Here is a 21,264-nt window from a genome sequence, read left to right on the forward strand (position 1 = left end):
TCCGCTCATCATAACACCAAACTTAAATTGTTGCTTGTCCCCAAGCAACTGGAAATCAAATAGGATAAAAAGAAGAGAATATACTATAAATTCCAAACTATCAATGAAACATAGCTCCAATCAGATGAGCGGGACTTGTAGCTTTTTGCCTCTTGAATAGTTTTGGCATCTCACTTCATCCATTGAAGTTCAGAATGATTGGCTTCTATAGGAACTCAGAGTTCAGATGGCGTTATTGATTCTCCTAGTTCAGTATGATGATTCTTGAACACAGCTATTTTATGAGTCTTGGCCGTGGCCCTAAGCACTTTGTTTTCCAGTATTACCACCGGATACATAAATGCCACAGACACATAATTGGGTGAACCTTTTCAGATTGTGACTCAGCTTTGCTAAAGTCCCCAATTAGAGGTGTCCAGGGTTCTTAAGCACACTCTTTTTTTTTGTTTTGGACCTTGACTTTAACCGCTCAGTCTCAAGTTTTCACTTGACACCTTCACGCCACAAGCACATGGTTAGGGACAGCTTGGTTTAGCCGCTTAGACCAGGATTTTATTCCTTTAGGCCCTCCTATCCACTGATGCTCAAAGCCTTGGGATCCTTTTTATTTGCCATTGCCTTTTGGTTTTAAGGGTTATTGGCTTTTTGCTCTTGCCTCTTGGTTTTAAGAGCTTTTGGCTTTTTCTGCTTGCTTTTTCTTTTTCTTTCTATTTTTTTTTCTGCAAGCTTTGTTCTTTGCTGCTTTTTCTTGCTTCAAGAATCATTTTCATGATTTTTTAGATTATGAAATAACATGTCTCCTTATCATCATTCTTTCAAGAGCCAACATATTTAACATTCATGAACAACAACTTCAAAAGACATATGCACTGTTCAAGCATACATTCAGAAAACAAGAAGCATTGTCACCACATCAATATAATTAAACTAAGTTCAAGGATAAGTTCGAAACTCATGTACTTCTTGTTCTTTTGAATTAAAACAGTTTTCATTTAAGAGAGGTGATGGATTCATAGGACATTCATAACTTTAAGACATAGTTACTAACTACTAATGATCATGTAATAAGACACAAACATAGATAAGCACTTAACATAGAAAACGAAAAACAGAGAGTGTAAGAACAAGGAATGAGTCCACCTTAGTGATGGTGGCATTTTCTTCTTGAGGAACCAATGATGTCCTTGAGCTCTTCTATGTCTCTTCCTTGTCTTTGTTGCTCCTCCCTCATTGCTTTTTGATCTTCTCTAATTTCATGAAGGATGATGGAGTGCTCTTGACGATGTTCCACCCTTAGTTGTCCCATGTTGGAACTTAATTCTCCTAGGGAGGTGTTGATTTGCTCCCAATAGTTTTGTGGAGGGAAATGCATTGGAGGCATCTCCGGGATCTCATGGTGATGAGCTTCATGCGCCTCTTGAGCTCCATGAATGGGCTCTCTTGCTTGCTCTATCCTTTTCTTAGTGATGGGCTTCTCTTCCTCAATGGGAATGTCTCCTTCTATGAAAGCTCCAGCTGAGTAACAGAGATGGCAAATAAGATGAGGAAAAGCTAGCCTTGCCATGGGGGAGGACTTTTCGGTTATTTTGTAGAGTTCAAGGGAGATGACTTCATGAACTTCAACTTCCTCTCCAATCATGATGCTATGAATCATGATGGCCCGATCCACAGTAACTTTGGATCGGTTGCTAGTGGGGATGATGGAGCGTTGTATGAACTCTAACCATCCTCTAGCTGCAGGCTTGAGGTCCAGTCTTCTTAGTTGAACCGGCTTGCCTTTGGAGTCAATCTTCCATTGAGCTCTTTCCACACATATGTCCATGAGGACTTGGTCCAACCTTTGATTAAAGTTGACCCTTCTAGTGTAGGGGCGTGCATCTCCTTGCATCATAGGCAAGTTAAACGCCAACCTCACATTTTCCGGACTAAAATCTAAGTATTTCCCCCGAACCATGGTGAGATAATTCTTTGGGTCCGGGTTCTTACTTTGATCATGGTTCCTAGTGATCCATGCATTGGCATAGAACTCTTGAACCATTAGGATGCCGACTTGTTGGATGGGTTTTGTTAGAACTTCCCAACCTCTTCTTTGGATTTCATGTCGGATCTCTGGATACTCATTCTTCTTGAGCTTGAAAGGGACCTCAGGGATCACCTTCTTCTTGGCCACAACATCATAGAAGTGGTCTTGATGAGCTTTGGAGATGAATCTTTCCATCTCCCATGACTCAGAGGTGGAAGCTTTTGTCTTCCCTTCCCCTTTTCTAGAGGATTCTTCGGTCTTAGGTGCAGAAGAAGAAGAAGAGATGTCTACTTTCCAACGCAATTAGAAGCGCGCCATTTTGAGTTATGTAGCGCCAGAAAATCTACTTTGAGTGCAGGGAGGTCAGAATCCAACAGCATCAGCAGTCCTTCTTCAACCTCTGAATCTGATTTTTGCTCAAGTCCCTCAATTTCAGCCAGAAAATACCTGAAATCACAGAAAAACACACAAACTAATGAAAACATCCCTCAATTTCAGCCAGAAAATACCTGAAATCCAGAAATGTGAATTTAACATAAAAACTAATGAAAACATCCCTAAAAGTAACTAGATCCTACTAAAAACATACTAAAAACAATGCCAAAAAGCATATAAATTATCCGCTCATCAACAGTCATTTATTTATTTTATAGTCTTTTACTTATTTTAATTTCAATTTAAATTACTTGCTCCCTACCTTCAAAACCCGAATTTACAATCTTCATAACCAATAATAAGAACATACTTCCCTGCAGTTCCTTGAGAAGACGACCCGAGGTTTAAATACTTCGGTTATCAATTTTCAAGGGGTTTGTTACTTGTGACAACCAAAACGTTTGTACGAAGGGATTTTTGTTGGTTTGGAAACTATACCTACAACGCGACTATTTTTATAAAATTCTTTACTGGCAAAAATCCTAACGTCAAAGACAGTAGAAAAGCAGAGATTCAGATGACAGAGCATCTCCAGATCCTCAACCTGTTTCTCATCATTAAATCACAAGTACCATTTATTTCATGTTATTTATTTTTCGTAAATACAATCACTCTTATTATTAATCTCCTGACTAAGATTTACAAAATAAATATTGCTTGCTTCAAGCCGACAATCTCCGTGGGATCGACCCTTACTCACATAAGGTATTACTTGGACGACCCAGTGCACTTGCTGGTTAGTTGTGTGGAGTTGTGAAAAGTGTAATCACAATTTCGTGCACCATGTTTTTGGCGCCGTTGCCGGGGATTGTTCGAGTTTGGACAACTGATGGTTTATTTTGTTGCTTAGATTAGGAAAATTTGTCTTTTTGGTTTAGAGTCACTAACATTGAGTCTTCTATTATTGTTTTGGGTTAAAATTTTAAAATTCTTATTTTATTTTTTCTCAACTATTTTTGAAAATTAAAAAAAACCAATAACTTCATAATTTAGTCTTCTGTTTGAGTTTAGTTTCATATTTTAAGTTTGGTGTCAATTGCATGATTTTATTTTTCTTTTAATTTTCGAATTATATGTTCTTAGTTCTTTATTGATCTTCAATTAGTTCTTGATAATTTTCCTTATTTGATCTTTAAATTTTCTTGTGTGGTGATTGTTGCTATTTATCTTATACATTTTCGAATTATTAGTGTCCAAAATATAAAAATTTTAAAGTTTGGTGTCCTTTGTGTTTCTGTTTTCTTAAAAATTTTTAAAATTTGTTCTTGGTGTTCATCCTGACATTCAAAGTGTTCTTGGTATTCATCTTGACATTCAAAGTTTTCTTGTTTGTTTTCTTTGTTTTGATCTAAAAATTCTAAGTTTGGTGTCATTTTATTGTTTTTCTCTTTCCTCACTAAATTCAAAAATATCTTTTCTATTTATTTAATCAAATTTTCGAAAATTTCAATTAAAAATTCAGATTTTTATTTTAAAAATTTTTATTTTATCTTATCTTAAACTTTAAAATTTCAAAATTCAAAATCTTCTTCAAAAATCATATCCAAAGTTTTTCAAATCCTCTTAATTAATTAATTATTTTAGTTTTTGAATTTCTTTTTCTTTTTCTCTTAGTTTTCGAAATTTATATTTTATTTTCCAATTATTTTTTATTTATTTATTCGGTTTGTTTTTAATTAAATAAAATAAAAATAAAAATATATTTTATTTGCAATCCACATCATCTTCCTTTCTCCATCATGGATCTAAGTGGAAATGAACAGTCCAGAAGGACTCTGGGGTCATATGCTAACCCCCATCAGAGCAAGCAGTTTTGAGCTAAATCCTCAGCTCATTATCATGGTGCAGCAAAATTGCCACTATTCCGGTCTTCCACAGGAAGAACCTACTGAGTTTCTGGCACAGTTTTTACAAATTATTGACACAGTACGTGATAAAGAAGTAGATCAGGATGTCTACAGATTATTACTATTTCCATTTGCTGTAAAAGATCAAGTTAAGAGGTGGTTAAATAACTAACCCACAACAAGCATAAGAACATGGAAACAATTATCAGATAAATTTCTGAATCAATATTTCCCTCCAAAAAAGATGACACAGCTAAGGCTGGACATCCAAGGCTTTAAACAAGAGGATCATGAATCTCTTTATAATGCCTGGGAGAGATATAGAGGGATGCTAAGGAAATGCCCCTCTGAAATATTTTCAGAGTGGGTACAGTTAGACATCTTCTACTAAGGGCTTACAGAAAAAGCTCAAATATCTCTAGATCACTCAGCTGGTGGATCTATACATATGAGAAAGACAATTGAAGAGGCTCAAGAGCTCATTGATACAGTTGCTAGAAATCAGCATCTGTACTTGAGTAGTGAGTCCTCCCTTAAAGAAGAGGCTAAAGCAGTATCCACTGAACTTAGTCCTCAAGAACAAGTTGCTGAACTCAATAAGCAATTGCTTATTATAACAAAACAGTTCCCAGAATTTAAAGAGATGCTCCAAGACACTAAAAATGCCAACCAAAATATGGAAGCACAATTGGATCAGACAAGACAGCAGCTATCTAAATAGATAATAGAAGAATGCCAAGCTGTTCAATTAAGGAGTGGAAAACACCGAATGTATCAATCCAAGGTAGCAGGAAGCCAAGAAAGGAACAACTAATAAAGGATAACCAAACCACTACCCAAAATCTCTCTGAGGACAGTAAGAGCCCAGAGAGGAATAATTCTGGCGTTCAAACGCCAGAAAAGGGTGAAAAGGTGGCGTTAAACGCCCAAGGGACAGCCAATTCTGGCGTCCAGACGCCAGAAAAGGGTGGCAATCTAGCGTTAAACGCCCATGCAGCCCTCAATTCTGGCGTTCAAACACCACAAAGGGGTTAGACACTCGCAAGTGTTGATAACAACCCCCTTAAGCAGGCTTCTCCAACCACTTGTGTAGGAAATAAACCTGTAGTAACCAAGGTTGAAGAATATAAAGCCAGGATGCCTTATCCTCAGAAACTCCGCCAAGCGGAATAGGATAAACAATTTGTCAGCTTTGCAGACTACCTCAAGTCTCTTGAAATAAAGATTCTATTTGCAGAGGCACTTGAGCAAATACCCTCTTATGCTAAGTTCATGAAAGGGATCTTAAGCCATAAGAAGGATTGGAGAGAAACTGAAAAAGTTTTCCTCACTGAGGAATGCAGTGCAGTCATTCTGAAAAGCTTACCAGAGAAGCTTAAAGATCCCGGAAGCTTTATGATACCATGCACATTAGAGGATGCTTGTACCAAGACAGCTCTGTGTGACCTTGGGGCAAGTATCAACCTAATACCTGCATCCACTATCAAAAAGCTTCGTTTGACTGAAGAAGTTAAAGCTACCCGGATATGCCTCCAACTTGCTGATGGCTCCATTAAAATCCCATCAGGCATAATTGAGGAATAATTGTCAAAGTTGGGCCATTTGCCTTTCCTACTGACTTTGTAGTGCTGGAAATGGAGGAGCACAAGAGTGCAACTCTCATTCTAGGAAGACCTTTCCTAGCAACTGGACGAACCCTCATTGACGTCCAAAGAGGAGAGATAACCCTGAGAGTCAATGAGGATGAGTTTAAGTTGAATGCTGTCAAAGCTATGCAGCATCCAGACACACCAAAAGACTGCCTGAGCACAGATGTTATTGATTCCTTGGTGGAAGAGGTCAATATGATTGAGAGTCTCGAATCAGAGCTAGAGGACATTTTTAAGGATGTTCAACCTTATTTGGAGGAACCAGAGAGAATGGAAAAACCTCTGAAAACTCCTCAGGAAGAGGATAAGCCTCCTAAACCCGAGCTCAAACCACTTCCACCATTCCCAAAATATGCATTTCTGGGAGAAGGTGACACTTTTTCAGTGATCATAAGCTCTACTTTAAATTCATAGGAAGAGAAAGCACTAATTCAGGTGCTAAGGACACACAAGATAGCTCTTGGGTGGTCCATAAGTGATCTTAATGGTATTAGCCCAGCAAGATGCATGCACAAGATCCTATAGGAGGATGATGCTAAGCCAGTGGTTCAACCACAGAGGCGGCTAAATCCAGCCATGAAGGAGATGGTGAAGAAAGAGGTCACTAAGTTACTGTAGGCTGGGATTATTTATCCTATTTCTGATAGCCTCTGGGTGAGCCCTGTCCAAGTTGTCCCCAAGAAGGGAGGCATGACAGTGGTTCATAATGAAAAGAATGAACTGGTTCCTACAAGAATAGTTACAGGGTGGCGTATGTGTATTGACTACAGAAGGCTCAATACAGCCACCAGGAAGGATCATTTTCCTTTACCATTCATAGACCAGATGCTAGAGAGACTAGTAGGTCATGAATACTACTGCTTTTTGGATGGCTATTCAGGTTATAACCAAATTGCAGTAGACCCTCAAAACCAAGAGAAAACAGCATTCACATGTCCATCTGGAGTATTTGCCTACAGAAGGATGCCATTTGGTCTGTGCAATGCACCTGGAACCTTTCAGAGGTGCATGCTCTCTATATTCTCTGATATGGTAGAGAAGTTTCTGGAAGTCTTCATAGATGACTTCTCAGTATTTGGAGACTCATTCAGCTCCTGTCTTGACCATCTAACACTTGTTCTGAAAAGGTGCCAAGAGACTAACCTAGTTTTAAACTGGGAGAAATGTCACTTTATGGTGACTGAAGGAATTGTCCTTCGGCACAAAATTTCGAACAAAGGAATAGAGGTAGATCAAGCTAAAGTAGAGGTAAATGAAAAATTACCACCACCTGCCAATGTTAAGGCAATCAGAAGCTTTCTGGGGCATGCAGGATTCTATAGGAGGTTTATAAAGGATTTTTCAAAAATTGCAAAACCTCTGAGCAATCTGCTAGCTGCTGACACACCATTTGTCTATGACACAAAGTGTCTGCAGGCATTTGAAACACTGAAAGCTAAGCTGGTCACAACACCAGTCATTTCTGTACCAGACTGGACATTACCATTTGAATTAATGTGTGATGCCAGTGACCACACCATTGGTGCAGTATTGGGACAGAGGCACAACAAGCTTCTGCACGTCATTTACTATGCTAGCTGTGTCTTGAATGACGCACAGAAGAATTACACAACCACAGAAAAAGAGTTACTTGCAGTGGTTTATGCCATTGACAAGTTCAGATCTTATTTAGTAGGATCAAAAGTGATTGTGAACACTGACCATGCTGCTCTAAAATATCTCCTCACAAAGCAGGATTCAAAACCCAGACTCATAAGATGGGTGTTGCTTCTGCAAGAGTTTGATATAGAAATAAGAGACAGAAAAGGGACAGAGAACCAAGTAACAGATCACCTGTCCAGAATAGAACTAGTAGCAGGAGCGTCCCTCCCTCCTACTGAGATCCCTGAAACCTTCCCAGATGAGCAACTCTTTGCCATTCAGGAAGTACCATGGTTTGCAGATATTGCAAATTATAAAGCTGTGAGGTTCATACCCAAAGAGTACAGCAAGGTGCAAACGAAAAAATTAATTTCTGATGCAAAATACTACTTGTGGGATGAACCATATCTCTTTAAGAGGTGTGCAGATGGTATGATCCGTAGATGTGTACCTAGAGAAGAGGCACAGAAAATTATATGGCATTGCCATGGATCACAATATGGAGGACATTTCGGAGGTGAGCAAATAGCCACCAAGGTTCTCCAGTGTGGCTTCTACTGGCCTAATCTCTATAGAGACTCCCGAGAGTTTGTACGTAACTGTGACAGTTGCCAGAGAGCTGGTAATCTGCCTCACGGTTATGCCATGCCTCAACAAGGGATCTTAGAGATTGAGTTTTTTGATGTATGGGGTATTGACTTCATGGGGCCTTTCCCACCATTATACTCAAACACTTATATTCTGGTGGCAGTAGACTATGTATCTAAATAGGTAGAGGCAATTGTAACTCCTACTAATGATACTAGGACAGTGATGAAGTTCCTTTAGAAGCATATCTTCAGCAGGTTTGGTGTCCCTAGGATACTGATCAGCGATGGAGGCACTCATTTCTGCAATAAACAGCTTGACTTTACTCTGGTCTGATATGGAATTAACCATAAAGTGGCAACTCCATATCATCCACAGAAAAAATGGGCAGGCTGAAATCTCAAATAGAGAACTAAAACAAATCCTGGAGCGAACTGTAAATGCCCGTAGAAAGGATTGGGCAAGAGGTCTGGATGATGCTCTGTGGGCATACAGAACAGCATTCAAGACTCCTATAGGGACCTCTCCATACCAGCTTGTGTATGGAAAAGCCTGTCATCTGCCAGTGGAACTGGAACACAAAGCCTACTGGGCAACCAGGTTCATAAACCTTGATACTAAGGTGGCTAGAGAGAGGAGATTACTCCAGTTGAATGAGCTGGAAGAATTCAGACTCAATGCTTTTGAAAATGCAAAAATTTATAAGGAGAAAGCAAAAATATGGCATGACAAAAGGCTGTCATCTAGAGTCTTTGAGACAGGACAGAAGGTCTTGCTATTTAACTCTAGGCTCAGATTGTTCCCTGCGAAATTGAAATCCCGGTGGAGGGGCCCATATGTGATTATAAGTGTGTCACCATATGGCTATGTAGAACTTCAAGATATTGATTCTGACAAAAAGTTCATTGTTAATGGACAGAGAATCAAACACTATCTTGAAGGCAATATTGATCAAGAATGCTCAAAGCTGAGACTAAGTTAAAACCTCAGTAAAGTCCAGCTAAAGACAGTAAATAAGCGCTTGCTGGGAGGCAACCCAGCCATTTTCAATAATTAGATGTTTGTAACAGTTAGATAAGCCTTTTTAATTTTGTTTTCCTTGTTAATTAATATATTTTCAGTGAATAAGTCAGGAAAATAGAGGTTCAAGACATAAAACAGAGAAATCACAGAGGAAAGGAGCTCACTGGCGTCAAAATGCCAGTAAAGAGGCAAACTGGGCATTAAACGCCAGAATGGCTACCATTCTGGGCGTTTAACGCCAGTAAAGGTATCATTCTGGGTGTTAAATGCCAGAATAGGCAGCATTCTGGGCGTTTAGAAAAACGCCTAGTGAAGAAGGATTTATGGCATTTAACGCCTAGTGAAGAAGGATTTTTGGCTGGGCGTTAAACGCCCAAAATGGCCACCAGATGGGCGTTAAATGACAGAATGGATATCATTCTGGGCGTTTAACGCCAGAATTGATAGGGGAGAGGTAATTTCATTTTCAATTCAAATTTTTCAAATTTTCATGTTTTAATTCAAAATTTTCTGCATTAAATTAGCACAAACATTTATTTTTCAAGTTCCATTCTCGAAAATTCATAATATCATAAAATATTTTTAATTCTTCTCCAAATCTTTTCAATTCGTTTTCAAAAATTCATTCATCTTTCCAAATCCTTTTCAATTTTTTTACTAATTCATATTATCTTTTATTTTCTAGAAGCATAAACAAAAATTCAAATTTAACTTCCTCATATCTTTTCCCTATCTTTTAATTTTTTTGAAAAGAATCTCATCTTTTTCATATCATGTTTATCTTTTGTTCATACCCTGGGTCGAGCTGTCCGACCCGGGATGATTAGCAACAAAGCGACCGACCTCTTCAGGTCAAACCATCCGACCTCTTCTCAAAGAGCTCGGACAAATTGACAGGAAAGCCCAAAAAGGGGGCCCAAATCGAGGAACACGACCCAAATCCAAAGGCAGCCCGAGCCTACAGAGAGAAGGGCGGTTTCCTTGAAGATAAGCTGACCTCACTCAAAGATAAGATAAGATAAGATAAGATAACTAACTTATCTTATCTAAAAAGGTCACTCCACACTATTATAAATACACTGGAGCACCCAGGTATCACTCATACTCTGATTCTACAAAAAACCTGTTTAATACCCTTGCTAACTTAAGCATCGGAGTCCCTTGCAGGTACCACCACCCTATGGCGACAAAGGATCAGCGGCCTAGCCAGTCAGACAAGTCAGACGCGACTGCTCCAGCCGCCACCCACCAGCCGGACACATCAGCTCCAACCAGTACAGAAGATCTCGTACGAGATCGACCTACAGTTTCAGGTAACCCTCGGAACATTGGCGTCGTTGCCAGGGAACCTGGAATTCATCCCACCACCATGGCGGACGACCATGACGACGACCACGACTCAGATCTAGAGGATAGGACACCGCACAAAAATGCGGACACTACACCAAAGGATATCCTGCAACCTGACGGGGACAAAAATTCACCAAACCCAGGAGCATTCAAGACGCTTCAAGATTGTTTAAAGCAACTTGAGAAAGAAGTCCAACACCAGCGAGAAGCTGGGAAAGACCTACGAAGGGAGATAAGGCGACACCGGGAATTAGAGGACAAACTTCTAAAACTCGAAACCGATCTCGAAACTAAAGCTACTCGATCCACTCATGAGGACAGCTCTCGCAAGGATCAAGATCCATTCACTAGAGAGATCATGAAAACCAAAATCCCCAATGACTTTAAACCCCTGGATATGACTTTATACGATGGTACGGCCGATCCCAGCCATCATCTCAGTAACTTCAGGAGTCGAATGTACCTCAATGACGCCTCGGACGCAGTCCACTGCAAAGCCTTCCCGACTACCTTAACTAAAACGGCGATTAGGTGGTTCGACAATCTACCCCCCCAGGTCCATCTCAAGCTTTGACAACCTGGCCAAAAAGTTTCTAGCCAGATTCTCTATCCAGAAAGACAAAACCAGGCATGCCCCAAGTCTATTAGGAATCAAACAAGGAGATCAGGAAAGTCTCCACAGCTACATGCAAAGATTCAACAAGGCATGTCTAGACATACAAAGTCTGCCCACAGAAGCGGCCATCATGGGCCTCATCAATGGCTTGCAAGAAGGACCTTTTAGCCACTCCATATCGAAAAAGCATCCCACATCTCTAAATGAGGTACAAGAACGAGCAGAGAAGTATATCAACATGGAGGAAAAATCTCGACTAGGAGAGTCCTCGAAACACGGATCCTCCTACTCCTCCCGAGAAAAACACAAAGAATCCAAGAAAAAAGATAATGTCGGAGAAAAGATAAAAAATATCACATTTATACCCCTCTTCGGGTATCTCTTGTGGATGTCTACAGAGAAGTATGCCATACGGAAAAGATACCTCCAGCTCGACCACTCAAAAGCAAAAAAAAAAAGGAGGAAACCAGGCTGAATATTGTGAATATCATCGAATATATGGACATTCCACTAATGAATGTTTCGACCTAAAAAACATCATAGAAAAACTAGTAAGAGAAGGAAAGTTAGATCGATATTTGGCAAGCCGAGTAGACGATCCCAGAAAAAGAAGAAGAGATGAAGATGTCGGACGTGCAGAACGACCACCTCGCACGCCTGAAAGACACGTCCACATGGTACACAGAGGATTTGCGGGAGGAGGGATCTCCAAATCATCTCGCAAAAGACATCTTAAAGAAGTATATCATGTCGAGGGAAGGGAGGAAACGCCCGACATCCCCACAATTACTTTTACCAAAGAGGACGCATCTGGTATCATCTCAGGACACGACGATCCTATGGTCATCACTATCATATTGGCAAATACAAATCTCCACCGTACACTGATAGACCAAGGAAGCTCCGCCGACATCTTGTTCAAAACTGCCTTCGACAAGCTTGGCCTGGAAGAAAAAGAACTCAGAGCATATCCAAACAGCCTGTTCGGACTGGGAGACACCCCAGTTCAACCACTTGGATACATCTCACTACACACAACTTTCAGAAAAGGAAAGCAGTCAAGAACACTCAAGATAGACTACATCGTAGTCGACGTGAGTTCAGCCTACAACGCCTTAATAGGTCGGACAACATTAAACCAGCTCGGCGCAGTAGTCTCGACTCCACATTTATGAATGAAATTCCCAACAGCAGAAGGGATAGCTACAATAAAAGCAGACCAAAAGACGGTGCACCGCTATTACAATGAAAGTCTAAACCTCCCAAGCACACACCAAGTGGGCCCCAGAAGTGGATTTCTGCATCATTTACTCATTTCTGTAAACCCTAGTAACTAGTTTAGTATAAATAGGACTTTTTACTATTGTATTTACATCTTTGGATCATCTTTGATCAGTTTTATGCTATCTTAGACCTTTATGGGGGCTGGCCATTCGGCCATGCCTGGACCTTGTTCTTATGTATTTTCAACGGTAGAGTTTCTACACACCATAGATTAAGGTGTGGAGCTCTGCTGTTCTTCATGAATTAATACAAAGTACTATTATTTTTCTATTCAATTCAAGCTTATTCCGATTCTAAGATATTCATTCGCACTTCAATATGAATGTGATGATCGTGACAGTCATCATCATTCCCAACCTATGAACGCGTACCTGACAACCACTTCTGTTCTACCTTAGATTGAATGAGTATATCTAGATTCCTTAATCAGAGTCCTCGTGGTATAAGTTAGAATCCATGAACAACCATTCTTGAGATCTGGAAAGTCTAAACCTTGTCTGTGGTATTCCGAGTAGGATCTGGGAAGGGATGACTGTGATGAGCTTCAAACTCGCGAGTGTTGGACGTAGTGACAAACGCAAAAGGATCAATGGATCCTATTCCAGCATGATCGAGAACCGACAGATGATTAGCCATGAAATGACAGCGCATTGGACCATTTTCACTGAGAGGACAGGATGTAGCCATTGACAATGGTGATGCCTAACATACAGCTTGCCATAGAAAGGAGTATGAAGGATTGGATGAAAGCAGTAGGAAAGCAGAGATTCAGGAGGAACTAAGCAACTCTATACGCTTATCTGAAACTCTCACAAATGAATTACATAAGTATCTCTATCTCTAATTTACGTTTTATTTATATCTTAATTATCAATTCACCATAACCATTTGAATTCGCCTGACTGAGATTTACAAAGTGACCATAGCTTGCTTCAAGCCGACAATCTTCGTGGGATCGACCCTTACTCACGTAAGGTTTATTACTTGGACGACCCAGTGCACTTGCTGGTTAGTTGTGCGAAGTTGTGACAAAGAACTAAGATTATGAATGTGCGTATTAAGTTTTTTGCGCCGTTACCAAGGAATGAACCATCATGATTTCTGCGCACCAAGTTTTTGGCGCTGTTGCCGGGGATTGTTCGAGTTTGGACAACTGATGGTTCATCTTGTTGCTCAGATTAGGTAATTTTATATTATTTTTAGGCTTTTTACTTTTATTTATTTTCGAAAAAAAAAATTTAATAAAATCATAAAACCAAAAATATTTTATGTTTCTTGCTTGAGTCTTATATCAGTTTTTAAGTTTAGTGTCAATTGCATGTGTTTTAATTTTCCTTTAATTTTTTGAAAATTCATCATGTGTTCTTCATGATCTTCAAGTTGCTCTTGATGAATCCTCTTGTTTGATCTTCATGTTTTCTTGTTTTGCATCTTTTTTTATTTTCCATATGCAATTTTAATTTGTTAGAGTCTAATTATTGAAAATTTCTAAGTTTGGTGTCTTCCATGTTTTTCTTTTCTTAAAAATTTTTCAAAAATAAGTTCTTGGTGTTCATCTTGACATTCAAAGTGTTCTTGGTGTTCATCTTGACATTCATAGTGTTCTTGCATGCATTGTGTGTTTTGATTCATAATTTTTATGTCTTGTGTCTTTTTTTGTGTTTTTCTCTTTCTTCATTAAAAATTCAAAAATAAAAAAAATATCTTTCCCTTTTTCTCTCATAAATTTTTGAAAATTTGAGTTGACTTTTTCAAAACTTTTCAAAATTTAGTTGTTTCTTATGAGTCAAATCAAATTTTCAATTTAAAAATTCTATCTTTTTCAAATCTTTTTCAAAAATCAAATCTTTTTCATTTTCTTTTATGATTTTTGAAAATTTCAAAAATTATTTTCAAAATCTTTTTCTTATTTTTATTTCATATTTTCAAAATTAATGCTAACAATTAATGTGATTGATTCAAAAATGTTAAAAGTTTGTTACTTCCCTCTTAAGAAAAGTTCAATCTTTAAATTTTAAATGATATCTTTTTGTTTCTTGTTAGTCAAGTAGTCAACTTTAATTTTCAAAATCAAATCTTTTTAAATTTCTTTTTCAAATCTTTTTCAATTTAAGTTTCAATCACATCCTTTTAAGAATCAATTTCAAAATCTTTTCTAACTTCCTTTCTAACTTTTTATCTTTTCAAAAACTGATTTTCAAATCTTTTTCAATTAACTACTTGACTTTTTGTTTGATTTTAAAAGTTTACTATTTCAATCATATCTTTTTCAAAACTGCCTAACTAATTCTATCTCTAATTTTCGAAAATCCCTTCCCTCTTTTTCAAAATTTCTTTTTAAATTAACTAATTGTTTTAAATTTAATTTAATTTGATTCATTTTTCCTTTCTTAATTTTCGAACTTTAATTTTTATTTTTTATTTTAAATTCAATTTAAAAACAAAAATACTTTTATTTTAATCTATTTAATTTTCGAATTTCTCTTCTCCTCATCTCTTTCTAATTATTTATTCATCTACTAACACCCCTCTTTCACCCAAGAATTCGAACTCATTCCTCTCCCTTGTGTTTGGATTCTTATCTTTTCCTTCCTCCATTATTCTCTTCTTATACTTACATAAAGAATCTCTATACTGTGACATAGAGGATTCCATATTTTCTTTTTTGTTTTCTTCTTTTTCATATGAGCAGGAACAAGGATAAGAACATTCTTGTTGAAGCTGATCCTGAACCTAAAAGGACTCTGAAGAGGAAGCTAAGGGAAGCTAAAGCACAACTCTCTAGAGAAAATCTGATAGAAATTTTCGAAAAAGAAGGAGACATGGCCGAAAATAATAACAATGCAAGGAAGATGCTTGGTGACTTTACTGCACCTAATTCCAATTTACATGGAAGAAGCATCTCAATCCCTGCCATTGGAGCAAACAATTTTGAGCTGAAACCTCAATTAGTTTCTCTGATGCAACAGAATTGCAAGTTTTATGGACTTCCATCAGAAGATCCTTTTCACTTCTTAACTGAATTCTTGCAGATCTGTGGTACTGTTAAGACCAATGGGGTTGATCCCGAGGTCTACAGGCTTATGCTTTTCCCATTTGCTGTAAGAGACAGAACTAGAATATGGTTGGACTCTCAACCTAAAGACAGCCTGAACTCTTGGGATAAGCTGGTCACGGCTTTCTTAGCCAAGTTCTTTCCTCCTCAAAAGCTTAGCAAGCTTAGAGTGGATGTTCAGACCTTCAAACAAAAAGAAGGCGAATCCCTCTATGAAGCTTGGGAGAGATACAAGGATCTGACCAAAAAGTGTCCTTCTGACATGCTTTCAGAATGGAGCATCCTGGATATATTCTATGATGGTCTGTCTGAATTATCAAAGATGTCATTGGACCATTCTGCAGGTGGATCCATTCACCTAAAGAAAATGCCTGCAGAAGCTCAAGAACTCATTGACATGGTTGCAAATAACCAGTTCATGTACACTTCTGAAAGGAATCCTGTGAGTAATGGGACGCCTCAGAGGAAGGGAGTTCTTGAAATTGATACTCTGAATGCCATTTTGGCTCAGAATAAAATATTGACTCAGCAAGTCAATATGATCTCTCAGAGTCTGAATGGATTGAAGGAATCATCCAATAGTACTAAAGAGGCATCTTCTGAAGATGAAGCTTATGATCCTGAGAACCCTGCAATAGCAGAGGTGAATTACATGGGTGAACCCTATGGAAACACCTATAATCCCTCATGGAGAAATCATCCAAATTTCTCATGGAAGGATCAACAAAAGCCTCAACAAGGCTTTAATAATGGTGGAAGAAACATGTTTAGCAATAGCAAGCCTTTCCCATCATCCACTCAGCAACAGACAGAGAATTCTGAGCAGAATCCATCTAGCTTAGCAAATATAGTCTCTGATCTATCTAAGGCCACTGTAAGTTTCATGAATGAAACAAGATCCTCCATTAGAAATTTGGAGGCACAAGTGGGCCAGCTGAGTAAAAGAGTCACTGAAACTCCTCCTAGTACTCTCCCAAGCAATACAGAAGAAAATCCAAAGGGAGAGTGCAAGGCCATTGATTTAACCATTATGGCTGAACCTACAAGGGAGGAAGAGGACGTGAATCCTAGTGAGGAAGACCTCCTGGGACATCTAGTGACCAATAAGGAGTTTTCCTTCGAGGAACCAAAGGAATCTGAGGCTCAATTAGAGACCATAGAGATTCCATTGAACCTCCTTCTTCCCTTCATGAGCTCTGATGAGTATTCGTCCTCTGAAGAGGATGAAGAAATTACTGAAGAGCAAGTTGCTAAGTACCTTGGTGCAATCATGAAGCTGAATGCCAAATTATTTGGTAATGAGACTTGGGAAAATGAACCTCCCTTGCTCACCAATGAACTGAATGCATTGGATAGGCAGAAATTACCTCAAAAGAAACAGGATCCTGGCAAATTCTTAATACCCTGTACCATAGGCAGCATGACCTTTGAGAAGGCTCTGTGTGACCTGGGGTCAGGAATAAACTTAATGCCACTCTCTGTAATGGAGAAACTTGGGATCTTTGAGGTGCAAGCAGCCAAAATCTCATTAGAGATGGCAGACAACTCAAGAAAATAGGCTTATGGACAAGTAGAGGACGTGTTAGTAAAGGTTGAAGGCCTTTACATCCCTGCTAATTTCATAATCCTAGACACTGGGAAGGAAGAGGATGAATCCATCATCCTTGGAAGACCCTTCCTAGCCACAGCAAGAGCTGTGATTGATGAGGACAGAGGAGAATTGGTCCTTCAACTGAATGAGGACAACCTTGTGTTTAAGACTCAAGGATCTCCTTATGTAACCATGGAGAGGAAGCATGAAAAGCTTCTCTCACTACAGAGTCAACCAAAGCCCCCATAATCAAACTCTAAGTTTGGTGTTGGGAGGTCCCAACAATGCTCTGAACATCTGTGAGGCTCCATGAGAGCTCACTGTCAAGCTATTGACGTTAAAGAAGCGCTTATTGGGAGGCAACCCAATGTTATTTAATTATATCTATTTTATTTTCCTTTTGTTATTTCGTATTTTAGTAGGTTGATGATCATGTGGAGTCACAAAAACTACTGAAAAATAAAAAATAGAATGAAAAATAGCATTAAAAATATCACACCCTGGAGGAGAGCAGTCTGGCGTTTAAACGCCAGAAACAAGCATCTGTCTGGCGTTTAACGCTAGAAACAGGCTACATTTGGATGTTTAACGCCAGAAACAAGCAGCAATCTGGCGTTAAACGCCAGGATTGCACAGCAAGGGAGTTTTACACGCCTAATTGGAGCAGGGATGTTAAGTCCTTGACCCCACTTAATCTGTAGACCCCACAGGATCCCCTCAGGATCTGTGGACCCTATCGGATCCCCACATCTTCTACTCTCCTCTTCACACCTTTTCATAACTCTCTTCCTCAAACACCCTTCACCAATTACCTCAATCACTCTTTCCCATCACCTCTTCACCTCTCACATCCATACTCTCTTCCCCATAAACCCCACCTACCTCTAAAATTCAAACTCTTTTCCCTCCTAACCCCAACCCTAATGGCCGAACCCTAAATCATATCCCACCCCTATATAAACCCCTCTTTCCTTCTTTATTTTCATACAACACAACCCTCTCTTCTTACCCTTGGCCGAATACACCTTCTCCCTCCATCTCCTCTATTCTTTTTCTTCTCCTTCTTTCTTTCTTCTTTTGCTCGGGGACGAGCAAACATTTTAAGTTTGGTGTGGTAAAAACATAGCTTTTTGTTTTTTCATAACCATTTATGGCACCTAAGGCCAGAGAAACCTCTAGAAAGAGGAAAGGGAAGGCAATTGCTTCCACCTCTGAGTCATGGAAGATGGAGAGATTAATCTCAAAGGTCCATCAAGACCACTTCTATGAAGTTGTGGCTAAGAAGAAAGTGATTCCTGAGGTTCCTTTCAAGCTCAAAAATAATGAGTATTCGGAGATTCGACATGAGATCCGAAGAAGAGGTTGGGAAGTTCTCACCAACCCCATTCAACAAGTCGGGATCTTAATGGTCCAAGAGTTCTATGCAAATGCATGGATCACTAGGAACCATGATCAAAGTGTGAACCCGAATCCAAAGCATTAGCTCACCATGGTTCGGGGGAAATACTTAGACTTCAGTCCGGAAAATGTAAGGCTAGCGTTCAACTTGCCAATGATGGAAGAGAATGCACGCCCCTACACAAGAAGGGTCAACTTTGATCAAAGGTTGGACCAAGTCCTCATAGACATATGTGAGGAAGGAGCTCAATGGAAAATTGACTCAAGAGGCAAGCCGGTTCAATTAAGAAGGCATGACCTCAAACCAGTGGCTAGGGGATGGCTAGAGTTTATTCAACGCTCAATCATTCCTACGAGTAACCAGGCCATCATGATCCATAGTATCATGATTGGAGAGGAGGTGGAAGTTCATGAGATTATACCTCAAGAACTTTACAAAGTGGCTAACAAGTCCTCCACTCAGGCAAGGTTAGCCTTTCCTCACCTCATATGCCACCTATGCAATTTGGCCGGAATTGACATAGAGGGAGACATCCTCATTGAAGAGGATAAGCCCATCACTAAGAAAAGGATGGAGCAAATAAGAGATCATGGACCTCAACAAGAGCATGAGGAAATTCCCCACCATGAAATCCCTGAGATGCCTCAAGGGATGCAATTTCCTCCACAAAACTATTGGGAGCAAATCAACACCTCCCTAGGAGATTTAAGTTCCAACATGGACAACTAAGGGTGGAGCATCAAGAGCACTCCATCATCCTTCATGAGATTAGAGAAGATCAAAGAGCTATGAGGGAGGAGCAACAAAGGCAAGGAAGAGACATAGAGGAGCTCAAAAGTACCATTAGTGCTTCAAGAAGTGGAAGATGCCACCTTCTCTAAGGTAGACTCATTCCTTAATCTCCTTGTCTATTTATTTTACTGTTTTTCGTTTATTATGCTTTATGTTTGTGTCTTATTACATGATCACTAGTGTTTAAGTGTCTATGTCTTAAAGCTATGAATGTCCTATGAATCCATCACCTTTCTATGCTTTTTCGTTTATTAATGCTTTAATTACAAAAGAACAAGAAGTACTGAGTTTCGAATTCATCCTTGAAACTAGTTTAATTATTTTGATGTGGTGACAATACTTTTTGTTTTCTGAATGAATGCTTGAACAGTACATATGTCTTTTGAAATTGTGGTTTATGAACGTTAAATATGTTGGCTCTTGAAGAATGATGAAAAAAGATACATGTTATTTGATAATCTAAAAAATAAAAAAAAATGATTCTTGAAGCAAGAAAAAGCAGTGAATACAAAAGCTTGCAGAAAAAAAAAAGAAAGAAAAGAAAATGGCGAAAAAAAAAGAAAAAAAAAGAGAAAAAGAAAAAGAAAAAGCAAGCAGAAAAAGCCAATAGCCCTTAAAACCAAAAGGCAAGGGTAAAAAGGATCCAAGGCTTTGAGCATCAGTGGATAGGAGGGCCTAAAGGAATAAAATCCGGCCTAAGCGGCTAAACCAAGCTGTCCCTAACCATGTGCTTGTGGCGTGAAGGTGTCAAGTGAAAACTTGACACTGAGCAGTTAAAGTCAAGGTCCAAAGCAAAAAGAAGAGTGTGCTTAAGAACCCTGGACACCTCTAATTGGGGACTCTAGCAAAGCTGAGTCACAATCTGAAAAGGTTCACCCAGTTATGTGTCTGTGGCATTTATGTATCCGGTGGTAATACTGGAAAACAAAGTGCTTAGGGCCACGGCCAAGACTCATAAAGTAGCTGTGTTCAAGAATCAACATACTGAACTAGGAGAATCAATAACACTATCTGAATTCTAAGTTCCTATAAGATGCCAATCATTCTGAAATTCAATGGATAAAGTGAGATGCCAAAACTATTCAAGAGGCAAAAAGCTACTAGTCCCGCTCATCTGATTGGAGCTAAGTTTCATTGATATTTTGGAATTCATAGTATATTCTCTTCTTTTTATCCTATTTAATTTTCAGTTGCTTGAGGACAAGCAACAATTTAAGTTTGGTGTTGTGATGAGCGGATAATTTATACGCTTTTTGGCATTATTTTTACATAGTTTTTAGTATAATTTAGTTAGTTTTTAGTATATTTTTATTAGTTTTTAATAAAAATTCACATTTCTAGACTTTACTATGAGTTTGTGTGTTTTTCTAAGATTTTAGGTAATTTCTGGCTGAAATTGAGGGACTTGAGCAAAAATCAGATTCAGGGGCTGAAGAAGGACTGCAGATGCTGCTGGATTCTGACCTCCCTACACTCAAAGTAGATTTTCTGGAGTTACAGAACTCCAAATAGCACGCTCTCAATTTCTTTGGAAAGTAGACATCCAGGGCTTTCCAGAAATATATAATAGTTCATACTTTGCCTGAGTTTAGACGACAAAAACTAGCGTTCAATGCCAGTTCCATGTTGCATTCTGGAGTTAAACGACAGAAACAGGTTGCAAAGTGGAGTTAAAAGCCAGAAACAGGTTACAAACTGGCGTTCAACTCCAAGAGAAGCCTCTACACGTGTAAAGCTCAATGCTCAGCCCAAGCACACACCAAGTGGGCCCCAAAAGTGGATTTCTGCATCATTTACTCATTTTTGTAAACCCTAGTAACTAGTTTAGTATAAATAGGACTTTTTACTATTGTATTTACATCTTCGTATCATCTTTGATTAGTTTTATGCTATCTTAGACCTTTATGGGGGCTGGCCATTCGGCCATGCCTGGACCTTGTTCTTATGTATTTTCAACGGTAGAGTTTCTAC

The 21,264-nt window shown here is 38.9% G+C and overlaps 1 non-coding gene across 1 annotated transcript; it reads right to left on the reverse strand.

Moving 5' to 3' along the window:
* Window positions 1-15,671: 15,671 nt before the first annotated feature.
* On the reverse strand, window positions 15,672-15,779 carry LOC148571456 (small nucleolar RNA R71). The gene has a single exon (XR_015880411.1). It is a non-coding gene; the product is annotated as a small nucleolar RNA R71 (small nucleolar RNA).
* Between the last annotated feature and the right edge of the window lie 5,485 nt (window positions 15,780-21,264).

This window comes from Arachis ipaensis, chromosome B3 (genome assembly GCF_059453495.1).
Source record: "Arachis ipaensis isolate K30076 ecotype BB chromosome B3, ASM5945349v1, whole genome shotgun sequence".
Classification (NCBI taxonomy): Eukaryota; Viridiplantae; Streptophyta; class Magnoliopsida; order Fabales; family Fabaceae; genus Arachis; species Arachis ipaensis.